Genomic DNA, 13,169 nt, shown 5'->3' with positions numbered 1-13,169 from the left:
CGGGCCGCACGCCGCAGTAGTGAGATACCGATTGATTATGAGGCCGAGGGATTGAGATATGTACGCCACGAGATGGCTTGATATTGCTCTTGGGCCGTAAGGGGCCCCTCCCGGAGTCTGCACACCCCAGTGAGCGCCGTCGACGGAATATATGGATCGGTTTGCACGTCGTAGCGATATATGGATCGGGTTGCACGCCATAGCGGTGTTGGTACTGTTTTATGTGTTTACTTTATTTCATTTGTCTTCCATTATCTGTTGTTTGTGCTACTTAATGTGATATCTATCTGATTGCCTGACATTATCTGTTTATTGAGTGTTGTGCCCGAGGGGCGGATTTCCGTGCTTATCTCCACTATTTGTTTTTACTCATTTGCGTAACTGTTGAGAAAGTTATTTTCAAAAGAGGTTTAAACTGAGCTAAGATATTTCTAAAGAATTCACAGCTTCACTATTTTTCTCAAAAGGTTTTTCACTGCTTCTATACAGCATGTTGGTTGCTTTACGTGATTTCTTACCGCTCAGTTGTTATTTACCTTTATTACTCACTGAGTCAGAGTACTCACATTACTCCTTGCACCTTGTGTGCAGATGCATGTATTTATACACCCGGTAGCGGGTTTTGGTTGATTAGAGGCAGAGTTATCGGAGTTTAGTGAGGTGGTTGTCGGCGTTCACAGCACCGCTTTTCTCCCTTTTGTTCATTATTCTTGTTTCGTATAATTTAGACCTTGTAGTTGTATTTATACCCTAATAGATGCTCGTGACTTGTGACACCCCGGTTTGGGCTGTGTCGGGATGGTTTCTTCTACTGTCATCATTATTTTCCGCAAATTATGGCTATTATATCATGTTTAGAACTGTTTATGATATTTAACTGTTGAAAAGAAGTGTTCCATTTTGGTATGGCTGGACTTGTCTTCACGAGAGGCGCCATCACGATCGGTCTCGGGAATTGGGTCGTGACAGGATGTCAGTAGCAGCCTTTCAAAATGGGCTAAGCAGAAATGGGTCAAAAGCAACACAAAAGCTACTCAGTAGACTCATGAAGTACCCCTACCACGTGGGAAGAGATCCACAATGCCTATTGCGCCGAAGTGAGGGCAGACAAGGATGACCTGAATAGCCCACTTCAGCGATTAACATCAGCCTAGACCGAGACAAGGAGAGATCGTTGCAACGACGGGCGAAGGGATCAACTGCTACGTTTCAATCGAGAAAGGCACCAGCCTTATATCCGAACATCCAATCTGCCTCCTCTACGACATGCAGATGTCGCACCTCGACACACCACACCGCTCTAAAACGAAGGAGGTATGCCTCCATTGTTATCCACTCATAATTTTTGTGTTTCCCTTTCAGAAATAGTGTACGCACTGGAAAAGCTCGGCACAAGGTGCAGTAGCCGCAAAAGATGAAGTCAGATTCGAGCACAAGGAGGTCAATCGTCCTGTGTGAATTCCACCAGAAAAGAGGACACAAGACCGAAAACTGCATAGGTCTGCGACAAGAAGTAGTAAGAATGTTAAACCAGGGATACCTGAAAGAGCTGTTGAGCGACAGAGGACATGCCAATTTTGCTCGAGGGCGCGATCAACCTTAAAGACCTCCAAAACCACCATCATCAGCTCGTACCATACAAATGATCATTGGCGGCGGTGGTGACACGGTAATCAACCATGTGAAATTCACCACCACACATAAACTCAAACAAACAGTTGCCCACGAACGATATGACGACCTCGAAGACAGTATCATCTTCGATAAGTCGGATACCGACGGTTTGTCTTTCCCTCACTATGATGCTTTGGTTATAACTTTACGCATCGCAGATACCGATTTAAAAAGTATAATGGTGGATGATGGAAGCGGTGCATGTATTGTTCACCCACAAGTTCTCATGCAGATGAGGCTCGAGGATAAAATAATATTGTGTTGCATAACACTAACGGGTTTTAATAATGCAGTGGAGCGAACATCTGGAGAAATAGTGCTACCCGTCCTAGCAAGAGGGGTCACCCTAGAAACTACATTCCATGTCATGAATTAGGAAACATCCTACAACACCATCATAGGACGCCCATGGATACACGCCATGCGAGCCATCCCATCAAATTTCTATCAAGTAATCAAATTTCCCACCCCATGGGGGATATTCAGCATCTGAGGCGAGCCACGCACTGCCCAAGAATGCTACCGGATTGCCCAAGATTGCACACACACCAAACAACTAAAAGGGGCAGGTGCATAGGCATAACAATCAGCCATGTCGGGAACCAAACCCGACGTACAAGTAGAGGCCATCAAAGACCCGGACATCTTAGAAGCTTGCAAGGCAACTATAGATGATCTCGATCCCATCCAAATGGACAACACTGATAGCACAAAAAAGGCTTATGTTGGACACAACCTCTCGAAACTAGGTAAATATCGTGAGTTTTTAACTAACAACGCCGATTTGTTTGCCTTTTCCCACTCAGATATGCCAGGAATCCCAAGGGATACCGCCACACACAGACTGAATGTCGATCCGCTTTACCTGTCAGTACGGCAAATGAGGATAAAGTTCAATGCCGCCATCAATGAGGCGGTCATCAAGGAGGTTGATAAATTACTCGTTAACGGTTCCATCAGAGAGTTAAAATACACCCAATGGGTCGCCAATGTGGTTATGGTCAAAAAGAAGAACGGGAAATGGCGGATGTATGTCGACTTCACTGATCAAAACAAAGCATGCCCAAAGGAATCCTTTCCGTTACCCCACATCGACCAGCTCATCGACGCAATAGCGGGGCCCAAATTGCTGAGCTTCTTGGATGCATATTCCGGTTATAACCAAATTTTAATGGTTGAAGAGGATCAAGAAAAGACAACTTTCATCACTCATAGAGGAACGTACTACTATAAGGTAATGTCGTTCGGACTCAAGAACGCAGGGGCCACGTATCAAAGATTAGTTAACAAGATGTTCAAAGAACAGCTTGGTAAGACCATAGAGGTTTACATCGACGACATGCTAGTCAAGTCGACAAAGAAAGATATCACATTGGCCATCTAAAGTAAGCCTTCGAGATATTAAGGCAATACGGGATGAAACTGAATCCCGAAAAATATGCCTTTGGCATAACTTCAAGAAAGTTCCTTGGTTTCCTAGTGTCACAAAGGGGTATCGAGGTCAACCCGGACCAGATCAGGACTATCGATACAATACTAGAGATACTGACCAGCAAAAAGCAGGTGCAAAAATTAACAGGACGAATAGTCGCCCTGTCGAGGTTCATTTCACGATCCTCAGATAGATGGCATAAATTCTTCAAATGTGCTAAGGAAAGACCACAGACTGCAATGGAATGAAGAATCTGTCGACGCCCTAAGAAAACTGAAAGCGTATCTATCTTCGCCACCACCACTCGTCAAGGCGGACCTAGGTGAATGTCTACTTGTGTATCTAGCAGTGTTCGAAGTCGCGGTAAGCATAGTCTTGGTCCATGAAAACAAAGGTACGCAATCTCCGATTTACTATATTAGCAAAACCTTAATCGATGCTGAAACAAGGTACCCTCACCTTGAAAAACTAGCTTTAGCATTAGTCGTAGCTTCACGAAAGCTTAGACCATATTTTCAATGTCACCCCATAAAGGTGGTGTCAACCTTCCCCCTAAGAGGTATCCTACACAAACCCGAACTATCGGGTAGACTGGCCAAGTGGTCCATAGAACTAAGCAAGCATGACATAACATACCAACCGCGAACTGCCATTAAGTCGCAGGTGATCGCCGATTTCGTCGCTGATTTCAGCGTGGAAATATTGCCTGAAGTAGAACAGGAAGCGCTCCACACTTCCACACATACCGACCTCTGGGTCCTCTACACCGACGGCGCCTCTAATGCCTCGGGATCGGGATTGGGACTCTTCCTCGAAGTCCCTACAGGCGAAGTAATTTGCCAGTCCATACGATACCCCGAGATGACTAACAATGAGGCCGTGTATGAAGTTGTGATTGTAGGTTTGAAGTTAGCCCTCAAATATGGTACCCGACGACTCTTCCTCCATTGTGACTCTCAACTCGTGGTGAACCAAGTCACCAGGACTTTCCAAATCAAAGAACAGAGACTACAAAAGTACCAGTCAGAAATTCACAAACTGCTGCCAGAATTCAATGAATGCCGCCTTGACCAAATACCCAGGGCGTAGAATATCGAAGCAAATGGCCTCGCCAAACTAGCGGCGGCCACCAAAAATATTAACAGGGAAAACATGGTTACCCTTCTCCATTCCGCAATAGACCACGTCAAGGTACATTCTGTAAACCTAACTAGGGACTGGAGCAACCGCCTCGTAGCATATTTACAGGATGGAACACTCCCTCAAGATAAGAAAGAAGCCAAAAAGCTCCGGGTACAGGCAGCCAGATACAGCCTCATAAATGACGATCTCTACAAAAGAACATTTGGAGGCCCCCTAGCCAAGTGTCTTGGGCCAAATCAAACAAGCGAGTACTGGAAGAAGTACACGAAGGGCACTAGGACACCCACATGTGAAACCGCACCCTCGTCTGATGCCCCATCCGCGCCGAATATTACTGGCCCACCATGGAAAAAGAAGCAGTGGACTATGTCAGGAGATGTGAACAGTGTCAGAAGTACGCCCCTATGATACATCAAGCAGGGGAAGTACTTCATTCTGTCACTTCACCATGTCCATTCATAAAGTGGGGGATGGACATAGTTGGTCCCCTCCTAGCAGGATGAGGTAAGGTACGTTTCCTTTTGGTTTTGACTGATTACTTTTTAAATAGGTGGAAGCAGGTGCATACACTCAGATACGTGAGCAAAAAGGTCATCACGTTCATATGGAAAAACATAATATGCCATTTTGGCATCCCCAAAGAAATCAGCTGCGACAACGGACCTCAGTTCGTCGGAAAGAAAATGACCGAGTTTTTAAAAAATGGCACATCAAACGAATACTCTCCACGCTATATCACCCTGCTGGCAATGGTCAAGCTGAATCCTCCAATAAAGTAATACTGAATATATTGAAAAAGAAGCTCGAGGATGCTAAAGGGCTATGTCCTGAACTACTACCAGAAGTATTATGGGCATACTACGCCAAAAACCAGCACATGTGAGATGCCATAGTCACTGGTCTACAGGACTGACACAGTTATACTCGTCGAGGTCGGAGAGCCTAGTTTGAGATACTCCAACGAAAGCGGACCGAGCAACGACGAAAGTAGACTACAAGATCTGGATGAAGTCGAAGAACGGAGAGACATGGCCCACGTAAAAATGGTGGCCCAGAAGCAACAAATAGAAAGATACTACAACAAGAAAGCCAAAGTGCGACTGCTCAAAGTCGGAGACTATGTCCTCAAGGCTAAAACACAAGCGCAAAAGACCCTAATGAGGGAAAACTAGGAACAAACTGGGATGGACCGTACAAAATCACGGCCGCAGCAAACAAAGGAGCATTCCAGTTAGAGATAATGGAGGGAAAACTACTCCAAAACAACTAGAATGTCACCCACCTCAAATACTTCCACTTCTAAGAGGAGACACCACCTAAGTCGTACTCCTTTTCCCTTACCCAGGTTTTGTCCCAATCGGGTTTTCCCAGTGAGGTTTTTAATGAAGCAACAAGGGAGACATCTCGAGGTTCGAAGTATTGTTCATTACCCAGGCCATCGACATGATCTCCGGTACAGAGTAATGAAGGGACTACATATAGATAATCAAATCTCCATTGTATGTACAGAGTCGACTTGTGACCCCTACAAGAATGTAATCAAATCTCCATTGTTTGTACAGAGTCGACATGTGATTCTTACGAGAATATAATTGAATCTCCATTACATGGATAAAGTCGACATGTGCCTTTCTACGGGAATACGATCATACCTCCAACATGGAATGGCCAAGGACATCGACTAAAACATGAGTTCGACCTTGTTCGAACCACGATGGGATCCTACTTTGACGACAGTTCGAAGCAACATCCCAATGGCCAAGGCCATCTACTAAAACATGAGTTCGACCTTGTTCGAACCCCTATGGGATCCTACTTCGATGACAGTTCGAAGCAACATCCCAATGGCCAAGGCCATCGACTAAAACATGAGTTCGACCGCATTCGAACCACGATGGGATCCTACTTCGATGACAGTTCGAAGCAACATCCCAATGGCCAAGGCCATCGACTAAAACATGAGTTCTACCTCGTTCGAACCATGATGGGATCCTACTTCGATGAGAGTTCTAAGCAACATCCCAATGGCTAAGGCCATCGATGAAGCATGAGTTCGACCTTGTTCGAACTACGACGGGATACTACTTCGACGATAGTTCGAAGCACCATAAGGTCATTAATAAAATGTGGGTTCGACCCCGCTCGATCCACGACGGGATCCTACTTTGACGACAGCTCGAGGCATCCCAATGGCCAAGGCCATCGACAAAACGTGGGTTTGACCTTGTTCGAACCACGATAGGATCCTACTCCGACAAAAGTATGGAGCAACATCCCAATAGTCAAGGCCATAAAAAAAAGAGGAATCAACCACACCCAAAAGATAATCGACTCAACAGCTCGACAGGTATCTCGGATACCATAGAAATTACGAAGAGCACCAACCCAACAACAAAATAAAACCTACATTGCATCAAAATAATTTACACTGACCCTTACAAAACAAGCTCAAGCATGCCCCTCCCACAAAAGCCCCAAAGAAAAAATAAAACACAATATTACACATCATCCCCGATAGGGTAAACTTCTTCGTACCAAGAGTCTGAAGCAAGACGGTTTGCCTCATCCGAGTTGATATCATCTCCATCAGGAGTATGAGGGTCGTACCCACACGCCTCACGAGCTGCACGAGTTTTGTTATGCACGGTTTGAAGCTCCGCCTCAGTTGCCCTCCCCTAGGTATGGAAAGCCTTGTACACGTCAAGTCGGGTCTCAGCAAGAACCCACAACTCATATAAGCGATGAGGCACGACTGGATCGGCTTAAGCATGGGATGTGGAAGGTTGAGAACGTCGAGTTGCATCCTCCCCTCTCAGCGAGGCCACTTGCCCATTCAATACAGATAGCTTCGCCTCCAACTCTTTAACACGCACTTCAAGCCCCTCGACCTTAAGATGAAAGGCCTACCTCTCTCCAGTCAGATCCGACCTATAAATACGGAGGGCATCCTCCAACAACACCGTTTCAGAAATAACGGTCGCCAGCTTATCAGCACCAACGTCCAGCTCTCCCTTAATCCCCTCAATCTCCACTGCCTTCGCACTCAATTCAGCGGTCAAACTGGCCACTCTCGCTTGTAAATTGGTATTTCCGGCCATCAACCCCCCCTCCCCCCGCTCAACTCAAGCTCGCCCTCCTTCGCCCTAAGGGAGGCCTCAAGTTCACTATTACGGGCGACACCCTTCATAAGTTCCTCATACCGCTCCTTCAACTCTTCGACCTTGCGCTCCAGTTGGTCCTCCCTCTGTTTGAGCCCTTCACAAAACAATTGAGATTCAGGGTCTTGAGTATAAATATCGGCCATCGCGCGATGCTTAGCACGATACTGTTGATACTTGGATGATATCTTCCCATATACGGCCGTCCTGCTCTTCTCCCGATGCTCGCGTTCGGTCTCCATGATGAGGGTCTAGCACAAAAGAAAAAGAGAAGTTAAAAATGAAATACAGGTCGACAATCGCCGTACAAGCCCAACGACGAAAAGAAAAAGAAAGGAACTTATCCGCAAAACCATACCGGCGATGTTCTGAGACAATTACACGTCACTTATTGCCCTAAGCACCTCGTTTTCATGGGTAGCACATAGAGGAGCTAAAACGGATGCCACTTGCTCACAGTTCAACAATAAGTTATAGTCCCCGGGGATGACTATGTGATGATCAGACCCCTCCGCTCTGACCTCCACGTGAGTGTGACGACCTACAAACTTGTTGACTTTCTCCGGGTCGACATCTGAGCCTGAGCCTTCGGTCTCCAACGTTGGACGATGCGCCACCCTCGGTAGAGCATACGGAGCCGACTCCTAGACAAACCCCCTCATGTGAGGAGATCTCCCCGATAATATGGCATCGGCCATGAATGTAGGCACAAGTGCCATATGCGATGCCCTACTTCTATCAGCGTCGATAGCCACACCCTTCCCGAGCTCCATTCTCCTCCCTTTTCTCGATAACAGCTCGTCCCCATTGGAGGATTTGTCCAAAAGGTGGGGGGACGGCATTGAAGAAGCCTCCTCCCTCACGACCACGACCCGAGAGGGGCCTTCTAATTGAGCAGGTTGAGGATGACCCTCTCGAACAGATTCACTCAAAATAAATTGTGTGTCCGCGGTGGCAATGGCCTATCGAAATGCGGGAACTGGCGCCCTCCGCCTGGAAGCTCCTCGACCTACCATCACGAAGTAGTCGAATTAATGGACGACGATATATAACCAATGAAGGGGTAAATGGAAAACACTCACCAGTTAGAACTTTAGAGCCGTAACGCTTTATGAAGGAAGGCCAATCACGGGTTTCCGCTGTGTGGGATAATAAACGAGCTACCCAATCCCTTATGCCGGCAATAGGGCGGGGCGGACGTCCCACATCTTCAAACGAGAAGCAAACAAATTTTATAATGAATACAGAAGAAGGAAATATAAAATGACTGGCGACACTTATGAGTCTCATTCCATCGCTCCGGAAACCTAGCAGAGTTAGAGACAATATGTTCGGTTTTGACAAAGAAGTATTTGTGCCAAAACTTGCGAGTTGCTCGGTCGTCTGTCCTGACCACCAACCCTTTCGTGCCACGGTGACTCAAATGCACCATGGTACCTCTGTGGAAGCTAGGAGAAAACAGGTGCAAAAGGTGGTAGATAGAAACATTACATTCCACCAAATCCGCATACTTGGTCAATAGTAGGAGCACCTTAAGGGTATACGGTGAAAGTTGTGCCGGGCAAACTTGGTAGAACCTAAAGAACTCTTCTGCTAAGGGGAATAGAGGAAAAGTGTGGCCAATCACGAAAGGGTACTCATAGAAAATGCAGTATCCAGGCCTGTGGACATCTACAAAATCTCTCCCCGCCGGAATCATATCAACGTGAGCAGGGATGCTATATTTTATACGAAGAGTGTCAAGGTGAAACTGCTCCATCTCAGAAAGTACGAGGGCAGGAGTAGGAGGGGGATCTTAGAGGAAGTCACTCCGAGACATGGGGTGTCTCGGTAATAACTCTTCCACCATAGGGGGACGGTCACCCTCTTCTACCACCGTATCTTCACCGCCTGAAGGGGGTGTCGTGGACAATGGGGTGGCCTCAAGAACCCCTTCACTAGAATGATGAGATCTTGTCATGATGTCGTTCAAAGCATTATCAATGCAAAAAAGGAGGAGGAAGAAGCTACAAATGAAGAACGTAAAAAGAAGAAGCAGGAATGTATGAGAGCAAGCTCAGAGGAATAAGAGAAGTTATCAGGAGTGAAATGGCCAAGAACTTTCGAAGAAACAAACCATTCACCTATTTATAGGGTTGGGTGGTGCCAGAACCGAAGCGGAGGGTCACAGAGTAGCACTGGAATCGAAGCATCAAGACATCAACTCCTGCCTCGAAAACATGCGTAATGATGACGCACGTGAAGATGACGTCATTTCCTGGTAAAGTGTATTACCCGGTGTCTTTCTAAGCACGCTGACCGTCCCCCATTGGCCACATCATAACGTCTCAACGGCTGAAATTTCTCCATAGGAGTGCATGATGTCCGTTCATCGAGGACGCATCCAGTTGTGACCCCGACAAGCGGAGGGACTAACTGTATGAGTCTAAATTTGACCAACCACGACCGACGATTGACGAGGTTTCCTTAAATCGATGTCCTGAGGGAGACAACCTTAAGACAAACAAGAAACTGGACGACCCTTGTAATAATGTAGGCCCATTAGGGGACATTAGGAATATTCCTTCGAATATTCCTTATAATTTGTCTTTTACTGCTTAGAAGAATCTCGTTCTTTATATATATAGAGGACAATAACCTTGTAGGGGGGATTCCGAATGTTGGCTACATTACTATTTGTGAATGAAAAGATTTCTAAAAGGCTTGGAGAAAAGTAGATCGTAAAAGAAGTCTTGTGATCTGTCTTCTCTTTATCTATCATTCTTTATAGAGATTATTATTCTCAGCTAAGATTTGCCCCTCCATCTTTGATTGATTTGTTCAAAAAGGTTTCAATATCTTTTGAGTCAAACAAGCAACTCAAAGGTGACTCATTAAGTTGTTGATACATGAGTAAGCAAAATCTACCTCATTGACTTTCTCAACACCATCTTTTTGTGGATAAAGGTTCAAGTTAGTTTTTGTGCATCTCGATTTTTTTATTAAGTAACTGCTACTTCGTGTTAGTATAGGTATCGAGTAACTCTACCCATCAAGACTTAGAGGGTATTTGGATTGGCTTATTTTAAGTGCTTATTAGCTTTTAAATATTTTTTAGTTTGTTTGGTGTTTGGCAATGATAAAAAAGTATTTAAAAGCACTTACTTTTAGGCATAAAAAGTACAAAAATAAGCCAAAAGCCAAAAGTTGGGTATTACCAACTTATGGCTTTTGGCTTTTAGCTTAAAAGCTATTTTTTATAAGTCAATCCAAACACCCTCTTAGAGCTTGTTTGGCCAAGCTTTTTGGAGGCTAAAAGTACTTTTTTCTCTCAAAAAAGTACTTTTCAAAAAATTTAAGCTATTTGGCCAAGACGGTAAAGTACTTTTGGCCAAAAGCAGAAGCAGTTTTTCTGCTTTTGGGAAGAAGCAGAAAATTCTAGCTTCTTCCAAGAAGTAGGAGCAGAAGTAGAAAATTAATACCTGCCCACGTACCGGCTCCCATACAACCAGTTGATGACACATTTCTTTTGCTTAAGGCTAGGCGTATAGATAGGTTTCTGGATCTCGAGATTAGTTTAATTTCTCTGGCTAGGAATAATAAAAAAATCTAGGAATAGCTGTAATTTGCAATTTTGATTTAAGCATTCTCCCGGTCCAGTTAAGTCTACCTATGGTATACCCTCCTAAGGAGTGGGGTGTTGTAGAACGACTTAAAGCGAGGGGAGAGGCGCTCGCAGGCCTGGGGTCTTTCGTTTCCAAAGAATGTGGATTCGGCATTCTGATTTTCACATTGATCTCAACCATACTCGGGAAATCCTTTTCAAGTCTTCTCCAGGAAGATTGACTCGACAAATAAAACACTGAATTGGCGAACTATTTCAGAATATAGAAATGCCGAAAACGAAGTCGCTCTTTGATCAGTGATTCACCGGCCACTAGATCGATGAAGAATCTCTCTAAAATCTGCTCTTTGATCAGTGATTCACCGGCCACTAGATCCAGGAATCCCACTGAATAATCTTTTTTGGTTCGGTAATGGAATCAATAGCTTTCCCGAACAGGGATATAGGAAGAAGCCAATAGCCTACAGGCTTGCCAGCGGACTTGCTTGACCTATTGAAATGCCAGTATAGACTTCTGGCACATGGTCGGCTAGCTAAAGGTCAGCTTCCACGGGACGCAGCCGTAGATCGAGCCCTGGAAGTCCTCTCCTCGCGGCTCCCTGCGTTGATATTCGAGGAAGTTGCTCTCGACACGAGGGATATACAAGAAAGACCTGCTCTAGATCCCCAAGTCTCCATGGTCGTTCTTTTTAACATCTCTTTCTATTCTTATAATGTAATGCTATCAGTCACCTCGTACTACCCCCCATTGCGCATCCTGTGTAACATCAAGGAAAGGGAAGGCTCATACTACCGCGGCGGGAGGTCGTCTCCCAACACATTCCCCCTATAGTTGATCTGCCACAGATTGAGGCATATCCTTTGGAGATGGTCACGTCAGCGGCGGCAAGTGTTCCTTGCATCAACAGGCAATCCCGTATAAAAGAAAGGCTACTGACTTGGCTGATTCAACAAGGGAAAAGGCATTATTCAAGACAAAATTATTCTCAACATAATTTTTTATTGTCCAAATTATTCCTTAATGATTTAAGTTTTTTCTTGTCATTTTTGTTTCTAGTTTTTACCACTCTTTCAAAATTAAAAAGATATCATATACATGAATCATATTGTAACTTTTCAAATTCTTTATTGACTTTTCTTGTTTTTCATTTTTTGTTTGTGTAATGTCTTGTAACTTTCTAATTTATCTTCTTCTTTTTTCATACTAAAGCAAATTACCTACATCCTTCTTTGGATTATCAATTCTCTTCCTACAAATAATCATTTATAATTTCTTCTATTATATGATATTAGTTTCCGAATCTTTAAAATATTTATCAAATCTAATTTGTGAAAATTGCCTACAAATAGGTAATAAATTTACAAAAGCATCGCATAATCTATCTATATTATTATTAAAAAAAGAAGAAAAAATATCTACATTAAGCCAAGTGACAGCCTCACAATAGGTCATTTGGCAATTTAGTACAAAGTTAGTTAGGTTAGGTAATAATTCTTTTTTGAATTTAAATTTTTAAAAAATGATATTATACATTATGTATCGTTAATAATTAGTTACTCTTTTGTATTTGAATTAAACCATACTTAACTTCTTTTTTTTTACGAAAATATTTTTTATATATATATTTAAAATTATATTTCTATTTTACGCTTAATGCCATCTTTCAAGTTTGACACTCAGAATTATCTAGTTACAACTAGCATGACTATGCATAATTTCATCCGACAATATTCTTATACCGATAAGAAATTCAACTATTATGCTAATAAATACATTACTGCAAAGATTGAGGAAGGAAATAGGCTTTCTGGTATTCTTTTAGAAATGCAAGGCAAGTCTTCTACTAATATGGAGGCGTTGTGCGATAGAAATAGAGATGAAATTATTGAGAAGTGTTATCATATGTGAGTGACTTTATTTATTATTTCAAGGTGGATTATCAATATATAGTAATTTGTGGAATATACGTCTAATTCACATTGAATGATGTATTTTGATTATTCAAATCATCATGGAACAATAAGTAATAATACAAGATAATATTATGTGCTTTGATATAACTATATATGTAACATTATTTAAATCTTTAATATGTACGTTTACGTTATGTTTCATATTTTAATTAAATAAAATAAAAAATAATAAAAGTGTCTTAAG

Source organism: Nicotiana sylvestris, chromosome 5 (genome assembly GCF_000393655.2).
Source record: "Nicotiana sylvestris chromosome 5, ASM39365v2, whole genome shotgun sequence".
In the NCBI taxonomy this organism is placed as follows: domain Eukaryota; kingdom Viridiplantae; phylum Streptophyta; class Magnoliopsida; order Solanales; family Solanaceae; genus Nicotiana; species Nicotiana sylvestris.
Note: the sequence above shows the minus strand (reverse complement) of the source record.